A 20,134-nucleotide genomic window follows, 5' to 3' on the forward strand; every position below is an offset into this window, starting at 1 on the left:
GGGAGTGTAATTTTAGAACAACTATTTTTCATTCTATTTCAGTAAACTTTATTGGCTTGGAATACCACATTTGAGTTTGGAAGTGCTTCTATTATTGACTATATCCTGGTTCCTCAAGGGAAACACTGGTATCCCTCTCCTACTCCACATAATAAATCCAAGTTAAAAATAAATCTTCTTATGTTAAAGGAAGAACCTGAAAAAGGAGATACATTTAGTTGAAGGATAAGGTTTTCTTTAAATAATAATTACAATAAAGGTTTGTGTGGCATTTAGACTTAAAGGAAAAACTGCAACAGAAATGTTTGTGGTAATCCTCAAGATTGTCTTTTTGATTATTGCAACTGGTTGGCTAAAGCTTCAGGAAGAGACTCTGACTCATGATCTACCCAAAAAGATTTAAGGGGGGGGGGGGGGGAGAGAGAGAAAGAGAGAGAGAGAGAGATAGAGAGAGAGAGAGAGAGAGGGATGATTAAAGGGAGGAATACATTTAATTTTATATAATTATGTATGCATTCTTTGTAAGCTGCTTACATTTGTGATAGACAAGGTATAAATTTCATAAACAAAATCTAGCAGCACTGGAATTAAAATTAGGATGAAAGAGGGGGAGATAAAGAAGAAAAGAAGTAATTATTTTAAGGAATGGTTTATACAATTTTGGAAATTTTTTTTATAATTTCTTACTGATGGAAGGAGCAGAAGAGGAGCGGTCTGAGATCACTCCCCAGGTGACCATGTTCTGCACAGTGTCCAAAGAGCTCTTAGTTCAAAACCCTGAAATGCTTACCATCTTTTTCAGTGGAAAAAGCTAATCAGCTACTTTAATGCATGGAGAATAGAAGGTAGCTCTTGGTTTGAATATTTTTACCTTCTGTGCCTATTCTCCAGTATTTGCACTGGGAGTTAATGGAACATAAGGATGTTAGAAGCTGAGTTTGGTACTAATGGTGTGTTCACACTGAAGAAAATAATATAGCCAGTATGATTATCACAAACTAGCATTACAAAATACAGTCTATGTACAACTGGTTCAAGGGATTTCTAACAACACGATCATACCAACTGACATCTAACTTGACTATTTCAGCCACATGGATACCTGAATGCGGAGTTCCACAGGGATTCCCCCCTCTCGCCGACTCTATTCAACTTAATGATGATAACCTTGGCCAAACTATTATCAAACCAAAACCTCAACCCATATATATATACGCAGACAACATAACGATCTACATCCCATTTAAACAAGATCTGAAGGAAATCTCCAATGATATCAACCAAAGTCTCCATATCATACACTCATGGGCGGATGCATTTCAGTTGAAACTTAATGCAGAAAAAAACCAATGCCTAATACTCACCTCACAACATAACATGAACAAATTCACTACCATCAACACACCAAATCTGAACCTGCCAATTTCAAACACCCTAAAAATTCTTGGAGTCACCATCGATCGACACCTAACACTTGAGAGTCACGCGAAAAACACAACCAAGAAGATGTTCCACTCAATGTGGAAATTTAAAAGAGTAAGACCTTTCTTCCCAAGAACCGTTTTCCGTAACCTGGTACAATCAATGGTGCTCAGTCATCTAGACTACTACAATGCACTCTACGACGGCTGCAAAGAGGAAATAATCAAGAAGCTTCAGACAGCCCAGAACACAGCAGTTAGACTCATATTCGGTAAAACAAAGTATGAAAGTGCTAAACCCCTACGAGAAAAACTACACTGGCTCCCACTTACAGAACGCATCACGTTCAAAATATGCACCCTAGTTCACAAAATCATTCACGGAGATGCACCAGCCTACATGTCAGACCTGATAGACGTACCACCCAGGAATGCTAAAAGATCATCCCGCACATTCCTTAACCTGCACTTCCCCAACTGCAAAGATCTAAAATACAAACTAATGCATGCGTCTAACTTTACCTACCTGAGCACACAGTTATGGAACGCATTACCGCGCAACCTAAAAACGATCTACGAACTAACCAACTTCCGCAAACTACTGAAGACCCATCTCTTTAACAAGGCATACCACAAAGATTAACAAATATGAACATATACAACTCCTCCACATGTATTCAGAACGGTCTTAATATATCTGCTTGCTATATTACTATCATGTTTTTATTATAATGCTACCCAAGATCCTTCTGTACCATTAAATATATATTTTCTAATCATATTTCCACCTATCATGATGTATTGTAAGCCACATTGAGCCTGCAAAGAGGTGGGGAAAATGTGGGATACAAATGCAATAAATAAATAAGAGTACAGAAACTTTGGAAGATGGGATAAGTGAAATGAGGAAATGAAGCAGAGACATTAACTTACTGAGCCTCATTCTGTGATTCTATAATTCTAATTACCCATGTTCCAACTGTAAAATCACCTTGTAACTTAGTGTTTATAAAGGCTTTGGAGATGATCTACATTAGTTGACAATTAATAGGGAGAACTTGCACCCTACAAATGAATTGCTGAAGACCTATCTCTTTAACAAGGCATACCACAAAGATCAACTAATATAAACATACACAACTCCTCCACATATATTCAGCATTGTCTTACAATATCTGATTGTTATACTACTATCATGTTTCTTCATTATCATTTTGCCAAATGATCTTTCTGTAACACTAAATGCCTATTCTCTATGTAATTCCACTATTCATGATGTATTGTAAGCCACATTGAGCCTGCAAAGAGGTGGGAAAATGTGGGATACAAATGCAATAAATAAATAAATAAAAATTTGATTACTATTACTCCTTAAATAATGGATTGCTTCTCATATCCCTCAAATGACTACAAATGGTTATGTTTTGCCACACATTTGATAATCCCTGACATAACCTTCAGAGAGGCGAAATGTGGCCACGTCAGGTTGTGTTTTAAATTGGCAAGAATAAAAGCCTTTTTAAATATTAGACAACGTGTATTCTGCTATCATGGACTGTACTACTCTTTCTGCAGAACTTTTGTTTTCCTCTTCTGGATTTCCTATATTAAATCCGAGACTTCTTTTATTAAATTTAAAACTGCCATTAAAACCTACCTTTTCTCTTTAATATATCATCCTCCTCCTTGATTGTTCATGTGCCTGAATGTATGTGTCCTCCCCTCCCCTGACACAGCATGATTATAATTAGTTTTCTGTAAACCACTCAGAAGTCAGTTCCTGGCGTGGGTGGTACGTCAAATGTTTATAAATAAATAAAATAAATCCAATGAATGCCCTCTTTGGAAATAGTACACATTCTCTTGAAATGAATGTGTGCTATTGTCGACCATCAATAATACATTAATATTAATTTTTCTGTTTCTTCTGTTCATTTTTGGTTGATAACAACATGCAAAAACTTGGGATATGTTGTGTGAGAGTGCAGGTGAAAGGGGATCTGGGAAGGCCCGAAGAAAGGGGGTACAGGGAGCCGGGGAATCTCAACGGGGCAGATTTCATGTGCACAACACTCACATTCAGAAAGCTGGGCTACCGGAGGCAGAGAGGTTGGCTGGGTTAAGGAAGAAGGGGAGGAACTACCAGTCCCAGAATCCTTCTCTTCCCCACCTGGCTGTGCAAGAGTTAGGGGAGGAGATAGAAGATTGGGAAATGGTCTCTGAGGAAGATGATGAGGGCCAGCTGGAGAGATTGGGGGTGGGGGAAGTTGAAGAGGAGGATAAAATGGAGATTACTGAAGGACTAGGGGAGGAACAGATGGAGATTGGAGCCCTGGCTCAAACCCAAAAAGCTGCTGTAAGAGGGTGGCTAGCTGTACCTTGGAGAGACTGGTGGAAGACCGGAGGAGAGAGGCTGAGGCATTGGGGAAAATCTCTACTAAAGAGGAAACAGGTGCAGCCTGTGGGAGAGAAAGAGAGCTGGGCACAATTGAAACCCCAGCCTGAACCAGGTGGGAATAAAGCTGTGTAACCATGCTGTAAGAAGGGGCAAGAAAGACTGTGTAAACTGTTTCATACTAAAAAGGTCTGGGCTGCAATCTACCAAGCTATTTGGTTTTTCCCTCTGATAAGGTACTGTTCCCTAAGTGAAGTAATCTGAGCTAAAGTGAAGTGAAGTTATATGGACTGTTTTTGAACCTGAGTTTGAAGTTATATGGACTGTTTTTGAACCTGAATTTGACTGTGTTGAACCTGAATTGTGCTCTGGGCTGCTAGCCTAAACAACCTGGAGTGAAAGGTGTTTTGTTGATTTGAAGCAAGAAAATAAAAGCTCTTACTTATAAACATTGGGCTTTGAATGTGCCTCTGTGAAAGGAACGGAGGGAGGAGGAAGTCCTGGGAGTTCACAGGGCCTGGAGCCAAGGTTCAGAGGAGCCAGATTGCTGTGGAGTGAAGGCAACAGTCGTGTGGAGGAAGAGGCAGCTAAGCAGGGTCAAGCCTGGCTGGCCCCTGGATGGGCAACCCAGCTACAGTTGTTAACATTTCCCATATAGTTGCAAACAAATACCCAACCCATTTATTTGTGATTCCAAGTTTAAAATATGCTGAAACCTCTAAATTCGTATTATGCTCCAAAGAGCAGGTATTTGCTTCCTAGGGTGTCAGGATTATCTCAGTTTTACAAAATGCTTGAAAATCTGGCTGTTTAATTTTGAAAGGAGATATGGATAGAAGAAAATGGGCTTCTACTTTCTACACTGTAATGAGGCAATGAATGGATAGACTGCACATTGCACCCTTATCCTCAATCAGACATTCTGGGAGTCTATTACAAAGGTGCATTAGTGGTTTCAGGGTCCCTTTTACCAAGATGCAGCAAAATGGGGTGTTTTTGATGTGCACCGAAGCCCCCTTTTACCGCAGTAGGTAAAAGGTAGGTCTTTCTTTTTTTGCAAAACATCCAAAGTCAGACTTAGACGTCATATCGAAAATGCCCCTCTGTTAGGAATATGGCCTATGCAGAATATAAATATTTGTAAATAAATAAATAACAGCTACGCATATGCCTTCCATTTCCATGTGTAAATGTGCACTTACATGTGGATGACAGTATTCTATAAATTTAATTGTGCAAATAACATTTAAATGTAGGTAACTCCCATTATAGAATTGGGGGGTAAATGACTTGAAGCAATAACAGACCATAGATAATACAGATGTGCATCTATTATCAGACATTTTGGTTTGTTAGTGGGCTGAAAAAATTAGGTACGTGCAAAAATTATGTACTACATGTTTATCTGTGAATTAACATAAGTACAGTCAATGTGCATGATCATGAGAACCAACGTCTGCAGTACAGGACAAGCACTTACTATCAATGGTCGAAGAAATGCTATTTAATTTGACCTTCACCCAAATAGTTCTATGTGCAAGAAATAACATATTTATTTAGATTTTCCTCACACCTTTTTCAGTAGTAGCTCAAGGTAAGCTACATTCAGGTACAGTGGATATTTCTCTGTCCCAGGAGAGCTTACAGTCTAAGTTTGTACCTGAGGCAATGGAGAGTTAAGTGACTTACCCAAAAATAAAAGGAGCAGCAGTGGGATTTCGAATAGCCACCTTTGGATTGCAAGACTGGTGCTCTAACCACTAGGCCACTCCACTCCCATAGATTGCTTAATAGCAATTGACCTACTTGGTCTGATATGTTTGGATCAGAAAAGCAAACATTCAGATGCCATTTTCATTATATTCCTGTTAATAAAGGTTTCATAGTATTCGTGTATTATTTTGTACCAGTTGGATGCTTCATGGTGAAGAGTAAAAATCTGGGCACTTTAGGAGACATGGAGGGGCATGATTGAAAGGGACGCCCAAGTTTTGTTGAGGACGTCCTCGCAAAACGTCCCGATGGAGGGGCGGGGAAACCCGTATTATCAAAATAAGATGGACGTTCATCTTTTTTTTCGAAAATACAGTTGGGGCCGCCAAAATCTTGAAATTTTGGTCATCCTTAGAGATGGTCGTCCCTAGACTTGGTCATTTCTGATTTTCAGCGATAATGGAAACCACGGACGCCCATCTCAGAAACGACCAAATGCAAGCCATTTGGTCATGGGAGGAGCCAGCATTTGTAGTGCACTGGTCCCCTTCACATGCCAAGATGCCAACCGGGCACCCTAGGGGGCACTGCAGTGGACTTCATAAAATACTCCCAGGAATATAGCTCCTTTACCTTGTCTGCTGAGCTCCCCAACACCCCCTAAAACCCACTACCCACAACTTACACCACTACCATAGACCTTATGGGTGAAGGGGGGGCACCTAGATGTGGGTACAGTGGTTTTCTGGTGGGTTTTGGAGGGCTCACTGTTTCCTCCACAAACATAACAGGTAGGGAGGGGGATGGTCCTGGGTCCGCATGCTACAGGGACCTGCATACTGCTGTCATGGACCTGAGTATGACATCTGAGGCTGGCAATCAATATTTTGAAAGATGTTTTTTGAGGGTGGGAGGGGGAGTAAGGGGAGGTCAACCCCGATTCTCTCCAGTGGTCATCTGGTCATTTCGGGCACCTTTTTGTGCCATGGTCATAACAAAAACAGGACCAGGTAAAGTCATCCAAGTGTTCATCAGGGACACCCTTTTTATAACATTATGGGTTGAGAGCAGTGCTTTTTTTATGCCGGTACGCGACGGTACGACGTACCGGCACCTTTTTTCTGGGGCTCACCTGCTCGCTCCCTGCTGTTTGCACCCGGCTGATCCCTGCCTCGTAAAACTTTTATTTTTTCGTGAACCGGCAGACTGAAGAAAGGAAACAAACAGCAGACAGGCTTGCCTCCTTCCATCGCGTCGGCCGCTTCATTTCCCTGCATTCTCAGCACGTCCCGCCTTCCTCTGATGTCATTTCCTTTCCTCGAGGGCGGTTCACGAAAAAATAAGTTTTACGAGGCATGGATCGGCCGGGTGAAACAGCAGGGAGAGAGCAGGGGAGGGTGAGCAAGTTGGGCTGGGGGTTGTGTGGGCAAGTGGGGCTGGGGGGTTGTGTGGGCAAGTGGGGCTGGGGGTGTGTGGGCAAGTAGGGCTGGGTGTGTGTGTGTGTGTGTGGGCAAGTGGGGCTGGGGGTGTGTATGGGGGCAAGTAGGGCTGGGGGTATGTGTGTATGGGCAAGTGGGGCTGGGCAAATGGGGCTGGGTTTGAATGATCTCGGGGGCAGGTGGAGGCTGGGGCGAGTCACTGGACATTGAAGGGAGGGGGAGGATAGGGGGCAAAAGAGAATCGCTGGACATGGAGAGGATGGGATAGTAGGGCAGGTGAGAGAGGAGAATGGAGAATTGCTAGGTAGGGGAGAGAAGAGAATGGAGAATTGCTGGACATGGATGGAAGGGGAAGGCAGGGAACAGAGAATTGCTGGACTTGGATAGGAGAGGAGGGCAGGGGAGAGGAGAGGAGAATTACTGGACATGGGAGGGGAGGGCAAGGCAGGGGAGAGAGGAGACATGCTGGACATGGGTGGAAGGGAGGGAAGATAGGAAGGAGATCCACATGGATGGGATGGCAGGGGAGGAAGGAGAAATGCTGGAAATGGATGGAGAGGAGATAGAGGAGAATTGCTGGACATGGATGGATGGAGGGATTGGCGGGGAGAGAGGAGAAATGCTGGACATGGAAGAAGAAAGGAGGAAAGTAAAGAAATAAATGGAAAGGAAGCCCTGGAAACGGAGTTAAGAGAACAGATAGAGAGCAACAGAATCAGACACTTGGACCAGTATGGATAGAAAACAGTCACCAGACAACAAAGGTAGAAAAAAATTATTTTATTTTCATTTTAGTGTTTGGAATTTGTCCAATTTGAGAATTTACATCTGTTGTCTTATTTTGCACTGGGTATACTGGAGCTGTAACATCTTACAGAAATGATTTATAATGAAAAAAAATCACAAGTTATTGTTTTTCTCCTATACTAGTATATTTTCAATGATGTCTGTTTATATGCGCCATGGCTGATATAAGGGGTGTGGCTAATGTGGGTGTGGCTATCGTAGGGGTGGAGCCGTATGTGGTGACCCCGCCCATAATGAGTACCGGCACCTTTTTTTCTACAAAAAATGCACTGGTTAAGAGCATGCCCAAGTCCCGCCTTCACTACACCTCCGATACACCCCCTTGAACTTTGGCCATCCCTGCGATGGAAAGCAGTTTGGGATGTCCAAAACTGGCTTTCGATTATACCGATTTGGATGACCCTGTGAGAAGGACACCCATTTTCCGATTTGTGTTGAACAATGGGCGTCCTTCTCTTTCGAATATGAGCCCATTTGAGTTTATGCAGTTGGGTTGTTATTTCTGAAGTATACCTTCAAGGTATGTTTAATTTATAGTCATTTGAAACTTGTAAAGGAGATATCATATACCATATATTTGTCTTGCCCAACTAAAGGGTTTGTATTATTTATTTATTTATTTGTTACATTTGTACCCCACATTTTCCCACCTATTTGCAGGCTCAAAGTGGCTTACATAGTACCGTAAAGGTGTTCATCAAGTCCCGTTGAGAAACAAATACAAGGTTATGTTGTGATCGAGTGAGGAAGATGTGTATCAGATATCATGAGGTGCGAGGGGAGTGGAGATTATATATTGTCCAGTACGATCACTGGTATTGCTGTGTTACCTGGTTGTCTTGTATAATATCACCAACTGTTAAAAAAAAATTGTAATGAGCCCAGTGTTCCCATATTTGGCATTTTTCATCAATTTTTAGGGTAGGATTGTACCAAATAGACCAAAGAATATTGGATCCAGCCCTTTTATGAGGAAGAATCGAACCATCCTATTAACTGTTATAAAGTAGACCGAAAGATCATCACGTCTTTTAACTGTTTCAGAAGGGTAGTCCCAATGATGAATTTCAATGAAGATGGTGCTCTCATTTGCTATTCCAATCTTACTCAGTTTGGTGGGTTAAACAGGGCAGAGCTGCTTATCCAATGCATTCCTTGGTGTAAAAGATATACCCCATGAAAGTAGTACAAATTAGGAAAGTTAGCACCTCCATATTCTCTTGTTAAGTATATATATATTTTTTATTTGTAGCAATATAAATTTTACAAGTAGTAAAATAAACTTGTCATGAAACACAGAGAAAGTAATATAAAGAAAATTATTACAATCAGGTAATTCAGTTCACTCTTTCTTAGACCACAAATTGAGGGGGGTGGGGGTGGGATAAGACAAGGATATCAATTATCTATTGAAAAACTTTTTAAAAAGAAAATGGCTTAACCCTGAATATCCCCACTAATTATTCATTTAAATCATTAGTCCCCATCGGTCCACTGGATAGTTTCTTCATATCTAAAAAGATGCGCAGTTGATTTGGTTCATAGAAAACATATTTATTGCCCAGGAAGCATATCAAACACTTGCAAGGACATGCTAACAAAAACAATGCAGCTAGTTCCTTGTTTCCTCTCTTAATGCCAGAAATTGTTTCCTTCTATCTTGTGTAGCCTTAGTCATGACTGGAAAAATCCATATTCTTTGACCACAAAAAGATAATGAAGCGAACTTGAAGTATAATCTCATCACTGAGTTCAAGTCCTGCTCAAATACAAACGAAGCAATAAGCGTCCCTCGAATAGATACTTCTGACAATGAATGTTCCAGCAACGCAGGCAGATCTTGATTCTCTGATCCAATTCCCATTGATTGAGGCAAATTCCCATCATTCACAGGTTCCACTCCCTTTTGAGCAAGAGTTGTTAAATAATATATTTTATTACATGGGAGAATAGCTGAAAGAGGAATTTTCAAATTTTCCGTTAAATATTTTTTGAAGAAATCTGTAGGAGTCATGCCTAAAGCTCTAGGAATTTTTCAGCAGTCTTAATTTTCCATTTGTTCAATTTTCTGGTGGATTAAGAGTTTGTCTCTTACCAGAGCATCTGTTGTTGATGTCATAACCTTAACCTGTTCCTGTACCTGTAGAACTTTTTGTGAAGTTTCAGTTTTAACATTCTCAAAGGATTCAGTTAAACTATCCATTTTACTCACAAGTAAAGTTGTATCCTGAGCAGACTTAGTTACTGCCACTGTTAGATCCTGAAGCGCCTTCCAGATAGGACTCAATGTAACCTCCACGGGAGACAAAAACTCCACGCTGGCTTCCCCTGCGGGTTTAGGAGTAGCACCGCCAATTTGAGTTCTGCTGCTAACGACCTTCATTTCAGCATGTACTCCCAACTCACTCCTAAACTTCGCAGGACATGGAGGCAGGTTGATTTCTGAGGACGATAGAGTTGTTTCCAAGCCCAAGAGCGTTGACGCTCCTTCATCGGTTCTCAATGCGGGATTTGCTAACCTGGCGGTTTGTAGGTGACTCGTCGCGTAGTGGTCCAAAGTTTGCTGAACAGGGGACGAAGTTCTGGCCATCAGCGGTTGGCCTTTATCTGTCTCCTTCCTCTTTGTATGGGGCATCACTATTAAAGAAGAAATTTAGGTAAGTAGAAAACTTCAGAGTACAGCGGGGCCACTCAGCATGCAAGCTTCAGGTCGCCATCTTGCCACTCCCCCATTAAGTACAATTTTTTAAGGGAATTTGAGATTGCTTTCCATTCCACAACAAATTGAGCAGCTATTTATTCAACTCATTATAAAGGCCTTTTTTGAAAAAGACAGGTATCATGTTGAAGTATACAATATAACAGGAGTGATTGACAGTTTAATTGTTTAGAATCTTCCCACCATTATAACCACTTTGGTTTCCATTGGGAGCACATGTCTTTCACCTTATTTAATAATATCTGTTGGTTAGTAAAATTGTTGATTGAAGATCAGGAATTAGATGGATACCAAGATATTTAAGACCTTGTGATTGCCATTTGAAAGGGTAGTCTTTTAAGTGATCTTTAGTGCAATGAATATTGAGTGGAAGTACTTCAGATTTGGTCCAGTTTATTTTGTGCACATAAAATATCATGAAATGGTTGATCAAGTCCAATAAAGATGGAATAGTAGATTCGGAGTTAGTCAAATACAGGAGAAAGTCATCTGCATATGCAGAAAGTTTATATGCAGTTCTTTTGTATGTGATGCCCTGAATATTATTATTCTGCTTGATGACCAGTAAAAGAAGTTTCAGTGCCAAGTCAAATAAAAGAGAAGACAAGGGCCATCCTTGACGGGTGCCCCTTTGTAGTTGAAAAGATTGAGCTAGTATATTATTCTTGTATAGTCTTGCAACAGGTTGGCAATATGGATCCCTAATCATTTGACAGAAATGAAGGCCAAGTCCAAATAATTAAAGAACACGGATTATATATGACCATTTGACCCTGTCGAAGGCCTTCTTGGCATAGAGAGAGGCCGAGAAGGCTGGTTCATTGATCTGTTTGGACAGGAACATCAGTTGTAAGTGTGGAGGGGCATAATCGAACATGAACACCTATCTCCATGGGTGTCTATGTCCGAAAACGGGTACGTGAAGAGGCGGGACAGACTGTATTTTCGAAAAAAATGGACGTTTTTCAGCTGGGCGTTTGTTTTTTTTTTAGCGATAATGGAAACTAAAAACGCCCAGCTCAAAAACGTCCTAATCCGAACCATTTGGTCATGGGAGGGGCCACGATTCGTAGTACACTCGCCCCCCTGACATGCCAGGACACCAACTGGGCACTCTAGAGGTCAGTGCGGTGGACTTCAGACAACGCTCCCACATACATAGCTCCCTTACCACGGGTGCTGAGCACCCAACCCCCCTCCCCCAAAACCCACTACCCACAAATGTACAACACTACCATAGCTCTTAGGGGTGAAGGGGGGCACCTACATGTGGGTACAGTGGGTTTTGGAGACCTCCCATTTACCAGCACAAGTGTTACAGGTAGGGGGGATGGGCCTGGGTCCACCTGGCTGAAGTGCACTGCGGTACCCACTAAAAGTGCTCCAGGGACCTGCATACACACAGGCCTCTAGGACTTGTTGCTGCTATATAACATTGGCACACCAGTTGACACCTGAAGACTAATCTCTCTGAAAACATCCTTTATTGGAATAAGCATGCTTACTCACAGTTAACTGCAGATCAGAGGTTGTGCCCCACTGGCAACGAGTCTCCCTGGTACTGAGATTAGCAGTAGGTCAGAGCTGGCAGAATGCTGTACAATGCCCTCTTTCAGCCACATTCAAGGTAAGAACTAAGTTCTCTAATGTGGCTAACATGTGAAAGGGATCTAAAACTGGCTTACAAAAATGGCCACTACCTCATGGACTACTGGAAACAAAACAGGGCACACTCTGACCCAGCAGAGGGAAAAGCACCATAGGAGTAGAGCCTACCAACTACCAACATCGTGAGCATGTGGCACAAGCTAGTGGAATCATGGAGCCCAATACCCTACACCCACCACAATGCATTGCTGATGTGACTCTGCAGTGCCCTTAACAGAAAAGGTGTCACACTCACCCGAGAGCCACATCAGAACCAGGGAAAGGCTGTCAGAGGATAGAACACATTCTGTGGTAATAGAGGTGGGTACGGCATTTGAGGCTGGCATACAGGCTGGAAAAAAAGTTTGTAAAGTGTTTTTTTTTTTGGTGGGAGGGGGTTAGTGACCACTGGGGGAGTCCGGGGAGGTCATCCCCAATTCCCTCCAGTGGTCTTCTAGTCAGTTGGGGCACTTTTTTGGGACTTGTTCGTGAAAAAAAGGGTCCAAAGAAAGTGACCCAAAATCGCAGTAAAAGCGCCTTTTTTTTTTATTATCAGCTAAAGACGCCCATCTCTCCTCAGCCAATAACCACACCCCAGTTCTGCCTTCACCACGCCTCTGACATGCCCCCGTCAACGTTACCCGTTTCTGCGACGGATTGCGGTTGGAAACGCCCAAAATCGGCTTTTGATTATACCGATTTGGGCGCCCACGGGAGAAAGACGCCCATCTCCCGATTTGGGTCGCAATATAGGCGTTTTTCTCTTTCGATTATAAGCAGGATAGTCTGGTATTATTAGATGAATATCTATAAAATTAGTTTGCCCATGTAGCGGTTTAATCTGTTTGCAAGTATTTTGGCAAATATTTTCCCATCTATGTTTATAAGTGAAAGAAGTCTGTAGCTGGAGACCTCTGTATGGTCTATACCAGGTTTAGGCAGTACAATTATCAAAGCCTAAGCCATTATGCCAGACACGTCTTCACGTGCAATCATTTCTTAATAAGGTACAAGTAAGTTTTTTAAAGAATCATAAAACTCTTGCAGTTAAACCATCCATTCCTGATGTTTTGTCCTTTTGAATACTAGATATAGCATTTGATATCTCATCTTTTCTAATATCCTTATCTAGATTATCACAAACAGTTTCGTGTAATGTAGGTATTTGTACTGAAGACAAAAATGTCCATCATAATGATCATTAGGGCTTTCAAAGGTATAAAATTTCTTATAACATTTAGCAAATTGTTCCACAATTTCAGGGGATTTGATAAGTAAGACACCCGTGTTATTCCCAGCCGCTCCCATGTCAAGAATACCGGGTTATCCAGGCTTGGGTCAAAAGCTGGATTCCCCCGTAGGGTCAGCTGGTCCGACATCGAGGGGCTCCCTCCTACTGCTTTCACCAGCCCCCTCCATACCTCTTGCAATGTATTTAGTAACACACTATTCCTAAGATAGCGCGGGAGCTGCCTACATGTCTGATGCAACAACGAGAAAAATTCAAAAGGGGCAAAGTATTCCCGTTCCATTTCTATCTGAGTATAAGTGCTAGTTTGACCGAACCAGTCGCCTAGGTGTCGGAGCAGACATGCTTGGTTTTATGAAAACAGGTCCAGCAACCCTAGGCCCCCTGCCTCCAACCTCCCAGCATGAATGTGTACCGCATTTTAGGTTTCTTCCTCGCCCAGCAGAGCTTACCCATATAAGCTTTTCAAGTCTTTCTGCAGCAATGTCTGCAGCAGGTACAACCAACGAGGAAATATAATCATCTGTATCAGGTTCACCCTTCCCCTCAGTGATAGGGGAAGGGATCCCCATTTCTCCAGCTGCTTCTTAGTATCCCTCATTAGAGTCTTAAATTTCAAATCATATAATGTCCTCAAATCCAGGGTCAGCCTGATGCCTAAGTATTTGAATGAGTCCTCAGCCCAACTCAGGGGGCAATCCTGGCCCATCATTCGCTTCACCTCTGAAGAGGATGCCAGTGCCTCTGACTTAGATTGAGACGCAGTCCTGCAAAATCACCATATTCTCTCATGATTTCCATGAGGTTGGTTGCTAGGCTGTATAGAGAGAGGTGTGATCAGCAGAAGAAAGGAAGTGTTGATGCCCCTGTACAAGTCATTGGTGAGGCCCCACCTGGAGTATTATGTTCAGTTTTGGAGGCCGTACCTCGCGAAGGATGTTAAAAAAAATGGAAGCGGTGCAAAGAAAAGCTACGAGAATGGTATGGGATTTGCGTTCCAAGACATATGAGCAGAGACTTGCTGACCTGAACATGTATACCCTGAAGGAAAGGAGGAACAGGGGTGATATGATACAGACGTTCAAATACTTGAAAGGTATTAATCCGCAAAAAAATCTTTTCCGGAGATGGGAAGGCGGTAGAACGAGAGGACATGAAATGAGATTGAAGGGGGGCAGACTCAAAAAAGATGTCAGGAAGTATTTTTTCACGGAGAGGGTGGTGGATGCTTGGAGAATTCCTTTATTAAATAAAACGGAAAAAAACAATATTCAAGACATTACATCATGCCGTTGTAAAACCAGCCCCACTACACTTTTATACAAAAAATACAAACCCGATAAAACCCGTCCCCCCCCCCAAATCCCCCCCACACCATACATTCAAATCAACTTCAAGCGTACATGCTTCCACCAAACCCCAAAATTAAGTACCCCCCCCTCCACCTTTTCCCAGCGTGCCAATTCCTGGACGGCTCGGACAACGTCCCAGGAAACCTGCTCAGCCGACCTGCACTCCTGGCGCATAGACACCCCGCATCGGGCCACCCACAGGCAGTACCTGATAATAACTGATATGAGGAAGGCGGTACCTGGCTCCAGCCGCCCCGTCCCCTGCTGCCTCCCGTACACCCAGTCTGCATAGGTGTAGGACGTGAAGCTGGGGATGGCCAACAAGGCGGCCACTCTTCCACAAACTGCTCTGGAGAATGGACACTCCATAAGGAAGTGGTCCATCGTCTCCAGCTGACCAGCACACTCCCCCCTCGGGCAGTTTCGGTCCTGCATGCTTCGGTGCATATTTGCCCTAACATATAATTTACCATGAAGGGACAGCCAGGCAATGTCCCTGTACTTGTTCGGGAGTCGTCTAGATGAAATAAAGCCCAGGCCCTGCCTCAGCACGGGCCCTGGAGCATCCCTAAGAGTCAGGGGAGATGAGAAATGCTGGGAGCGAACCCGCTCCACCCAGCTCTCCCTCTGCCCCGCCCTTATTTCCTCCCATGTAATGTCCCACAACCGGACCAGCTTTACTAAGGATTTGTAGTAGCCTACCCCCTCTGGGAAACCCTTCCGCAACCTCCCCACCTTCCCCCCTCCCCACCAAGGGCCCCAAAATCCCTCCCACCACTGCACAACACTTTGTGCCCACCCTGGGGCCTCCGGCCCTCCCCCCCGCCCAAGGTTAAACTGGATGAACAGGGAGGAGAATAGCAAGACAGGGTTTACCATCCCCACCCCCCCTTCCTCCCGCGACCGGTAAGTAATATTGCGTTTTACCGGGTTCATCCTGTTGCCCCACAAAAGTTGAAAAAACACGCTGTACAATAAAGTGAAACAGCATTCCGGCAAAAGGCAGATGTAACTCAAGAAGAGAAACATGGGGACTATCTGGGTCTTCAACAACCGGACCCTGTCTGCCATGGACATCCGCCACCCCTTCCAACGATCCACCTTTTCCCTTGCCTCCGATATCTTTTGCTCCCAACTCTCCCGCCCGTAATCCCCCCCCCCCAAAATACACTCCCAACACCCGCATTCTTTCAATCCCTGCAGGAAACCCGCCCCCTAGGTTAAATCGCCGTTCCTCTGGACCCACCCACAAGCTAGTACACTTACCCAGGTTTACCCGTGACCCCGATGCCTTGGAATATTCTTCAAGGGTCTCCCGCAGCATCCTCCCCTCCCTCTGGTCTGCCACCCAAACGGTGACATCGTCTGCATAAGCGATGACTCTCAATACGTTCCCTTTGCCAACCTCTACCCCTCTGAGCCCTCCCTCCCCCCCCTCCTCCTAGCCTCCGCACCAGGGGATCTATGGCAAAAGCGTACAGCAGGGGGCTCAATGGGCACCCCTGCCGTACCCCTGCCGTGACCCCCACCTCCGCCCCCCTCCATCCATTCACCAGGGGAAAAAATCGCGCCCCAGCATACAACAGTTGCAGTTGTGCGATCCACTCCCCCGGGAAGCCATAGTGATCCAGGACCTTCCACAAGAACTCCCACTGCACTCGGTCAAAAGCCTTGTCCTGGTCCAAGGCCACGACCAACCTACCATCTCCCACCTGGCTATGTTCCAAGCCCTCCCTCACCCAGGCTACTGCCTCCAGCACCCCCCTTCCTGGGACCCCACACCTCTGCGGGACTGCTAGCACTTCACCGGAGACCTTCCTCATGCGAGCATGAAGCATGTGGGCGAAGATCTTCCGGTCGCTGTTCAATAGTGCTATTGGTCGCCAGTTCGCCACGTCTTGAGGGTCCTTGCCTTTGCTAAGGAGGACCAATGCTGATCCTCCCATAGACTCCGACAAGGATCCTCCTGTTCGCGCCTCCTCCCAGAGTTCCAGCAAGAGCGGCGCCAGCTGGTCCCTGAACCGTTGGTAAAACTCCGCCGGAAGTCCATCCGGCCCCGGCGCTGTTCTGCGCCGCAAGGCCCCAATGGCCTCCTCCACCTCACCCAGCGTCCACGGCTGCGTTAAGACCTGAAGCTGGGGCCCCCCGTTACCCACCCCCGGGGTCCCCTCAATATATCTTCCCATGGCCTCTGTCCCCAACTGTAGGTCCGAGAAAACCCGCCCAAAATGCGTCCCCACCACCCGCAAAATACCTTCCCTGGATTCTTGGAGCACCCCCCCCTCATCCCTAAACCCCACCACCACCCTCCTCTCCCTTCGTTCCTTGCAGCAGTCATACGGGTCCGGACCAAGCAGCTTCCCGAAGTCCCGCTCGTAGACGAGGGAAGAGTAGCGGTTGTACTGTACTCTTTCAACCTCCTGCTGCAGTACCTCAATATCCTCCCTCCTCCCCCCCCGGGAAATTAGATTATCCCGTCGCTTTCTCAGGGCGATCCCCAACCGGGTGGCCTCCCTTCCCTCCCGCCTTGCCTGACGGAGAAAAAACCCTCTGGTGCGGTGTTTCAGTACTTCCCACCAGTCCCTGAGGGAAGGGAAGACACCCTGAATGGACACCTGGTCTGCTAGGAATTCCAGGTACTCCTGGTGCAACACCCCCTCCTTCAACCATTTGAGATTCAATCTCCACAACCCTTTCCCTAGCTTGCACGCCCCCCCCCCCCCCCAACTCTATCATCACCATCCTGTGGTCAGAGAAATCTACTTCCACCACCCTAGGTGCCTGCCTACATGCCCCTTCCCGAACTATAAACCGGTCAATTCTGCTCCTACAGGTGCCCCGTGAAAAGGTGAAACCCTGATTCCCACCACCAAGTGCAATATGTACATCCACCAGCCCTGCTCCTTTCATAATCCCCGCTAGTCGAACCCCATCATAGCGTACTTGTGGTGCCCGCCCCCCACTATCCTCTTTCCGTAAGATAGTGTTGAAGTCTCCTCCCCACACCAACTGCCTTGAAGTGTATAGGTAAGGCTTAATTTTGTTGAACAATGCAGACCTTCCCTGTTTGCTTTGCGGTCCATACACATTAATCACCCGCAAGGCCACCCCCCGCAATATTACGTCCAACACCAAACACCTACCAATACCCAGCTCCACCACCCTCTGAATCTCTACTTTATTGGTTTTAAAGAGGATGCCTATCCCCCCATACCTCTCCCCGGCCAGACCCCAGATAGAGGGTCCCCATCTCCAGGCCCTCTTTGCCCGCCGGATGTCCTCCAGCGTCTGCAACCGGGTCTCCTGGAGGAGGAAACAGTCCGCCTCCACAGCAGAGAGGCCATCAAATGCCAAGCTTCTTGCCCTCTGGGAGGCGACACTAGCCACATTAAGTGTGGCGAACACCAATAGCAGTCCCGCCATCAGTCCTCGCTACCACACCCCCCGCCTTCCTGGCTGCCTTCCCTTCTCTCCACACCATCATCCATGGTCCCTTCCCCTCCACCCTCTTCTTCCTCCTCCGCCCAATCCCGGACCCCTAGCTTAAACATCCCTTCCCCCACCCTTGCTTTCTTCCTCCCTATCTTCTTTTTGTCTTCACCCACCTCCCTCCCTCCCTGGGGATCATCAACCGACCTGCCCCCCTCCTCTCCTCCCTCTTCCACCCCTACTACCTCCTCTTCTTCCACCCTTCCCATCAATCCCGCCTCCGACCCTTCCTCCCTCCCCTCACGGGCCTGCATTACTACCTCCTTTCTTACCTTCCTTTCCTCTCCCGCCCTCCCTGCATCAGCTGTCACCTCCCCCGATCCACCCACCTCCCCCCCTACCCTTCCCCCCTCTTTGTCCCTCAAAACCCTCCCCCCCGTTTCTCTTTCCTCTTACCCGCTGTTCCCCTCACTCCTTCTCCCCTACCTCCCAACCCGTCCTGCCGGCTACCCCCATCCTCTACCTCCTCACCAGCCAGTTCCTCAACCCCTCCCTCCTCTTCCAAACCCCTGAATCTATTCCCTACTTCTATCCCCATTCCCACCCCCCCTTCCCCCCTTTCCTCTTCGCTGTTTCTTGGACACCCGCGTCCAGCCCTCATCCTCCCCTTCCTGCCGCTTCCGACCCCCCCCCAAGCCCCCCCCCCTCTACCTGTCCCTGTCCTTCCCTGGACCCTTTCCCCCCCGCCCCGGGAACCTGATCATGGTCTGCTTCCCCTCCCCCCTCCCCCTGACCTGAACCATCCCTATCTATCTCCTCCTCACCCCCATTATGGGAGGCCCAAGGGCAGGCTCGAAATGCATGCCCCAGACCCCCACACAGGTTGCACTGAATAGACATACAGGACTCCGTGGGATGCTCTTTAGACCCGCACTTTCCACACTGCACAACCGGGCATGACATACTAAAATGTCTAAACGACCCGCACTTGTGACACTGCCGTGGCTGCCCCTTATAAAAGCAGAGAATCCGATCCCTGCCGATGAACGCCGAGGAGGGAATGTGCTGGGTGACATGCCCTGCCTGCCTCAGCCTAACCTGCGCACCCCAACCTCCAGCCCACACCCTACTGGGGTCCGGGAGTTTGGACAAGGGGGTACGCAATTCTGCGTACCGTTGTAGCCAGAAGGCCAGGTCCGCCCCTGATAGAGACTCATTTCGAACCAGAAGGGTTACCTGCACCAGGTCGGGTCTGCTAATCGGTACGGCCCGGTAGTTCTTCCAGTCCCCTCTCCCCCGTACCCCTTCGTATCTCTCCCAGAAGACCTCCATGCCTCGCTGGGTTAGAAAGCTAATATCGTATTCTGGTATATTCACCGGATGAATACAGGCATAGAGGTCCTCTGGGAGGAATCCTAGACCAAGGACCAATCTCAGGACTGCATCCCTGCTTGGCATCCCCCCCTCCCCCACCCATTTCAATTGTACCACATTCCTCCTTTTGGGAACCTGGCCTCCCCCCCACCCCCCTCCCCATCCTTCCCCGCTGCCCCCTACCCCCCTAGTTCCCCTGCACCCGCCTCCTCCACCCACCACCGCCGCAAAGGACGGACCCCCCCCCACCGTCCCCCCCCTTCTCCAGCGCGGGGACCCCCCCCGCTCCTGATGCATCATATCCTCCTTCTCTAGCCTTCCCCGTTTCTCAGCCTCCCTCCCTATCCCTCCCCCCAACATGCCTTGTACCCCTTCAACCAGCAAACCTTGGTCCCCTGCACCCCTCACCCCCCGAGCACTCGTATCCCCTGCAGTCACAGTGTCCATCAGTTCAATGCCTCCTGCAACAGAAACCCTGCCTGTCTCCCCATCGATTTGGTCCGTATGAACTTTGAGAGCAGGTTCCCCTATATAACCGGTCCCCTCCCGGTGCCCCTGCCCCCCTCCCGTCAAATCAACCCCTCCCCCC

Source organism: Microcaecilia unicolor, chromosome 6 (genome assembly GCF_901765095.1).
Source record: "Microcaecilia unicolor chromosome 6, aMicUni1.1, whole genome shotgun sequence".
Lineage (NCBI taxonomy): Eukaryota > Metazoa > Chordata > Amphibia > Gymnophiona > Siphonopidae > Microcaecilia > Microcaecilia unicolor.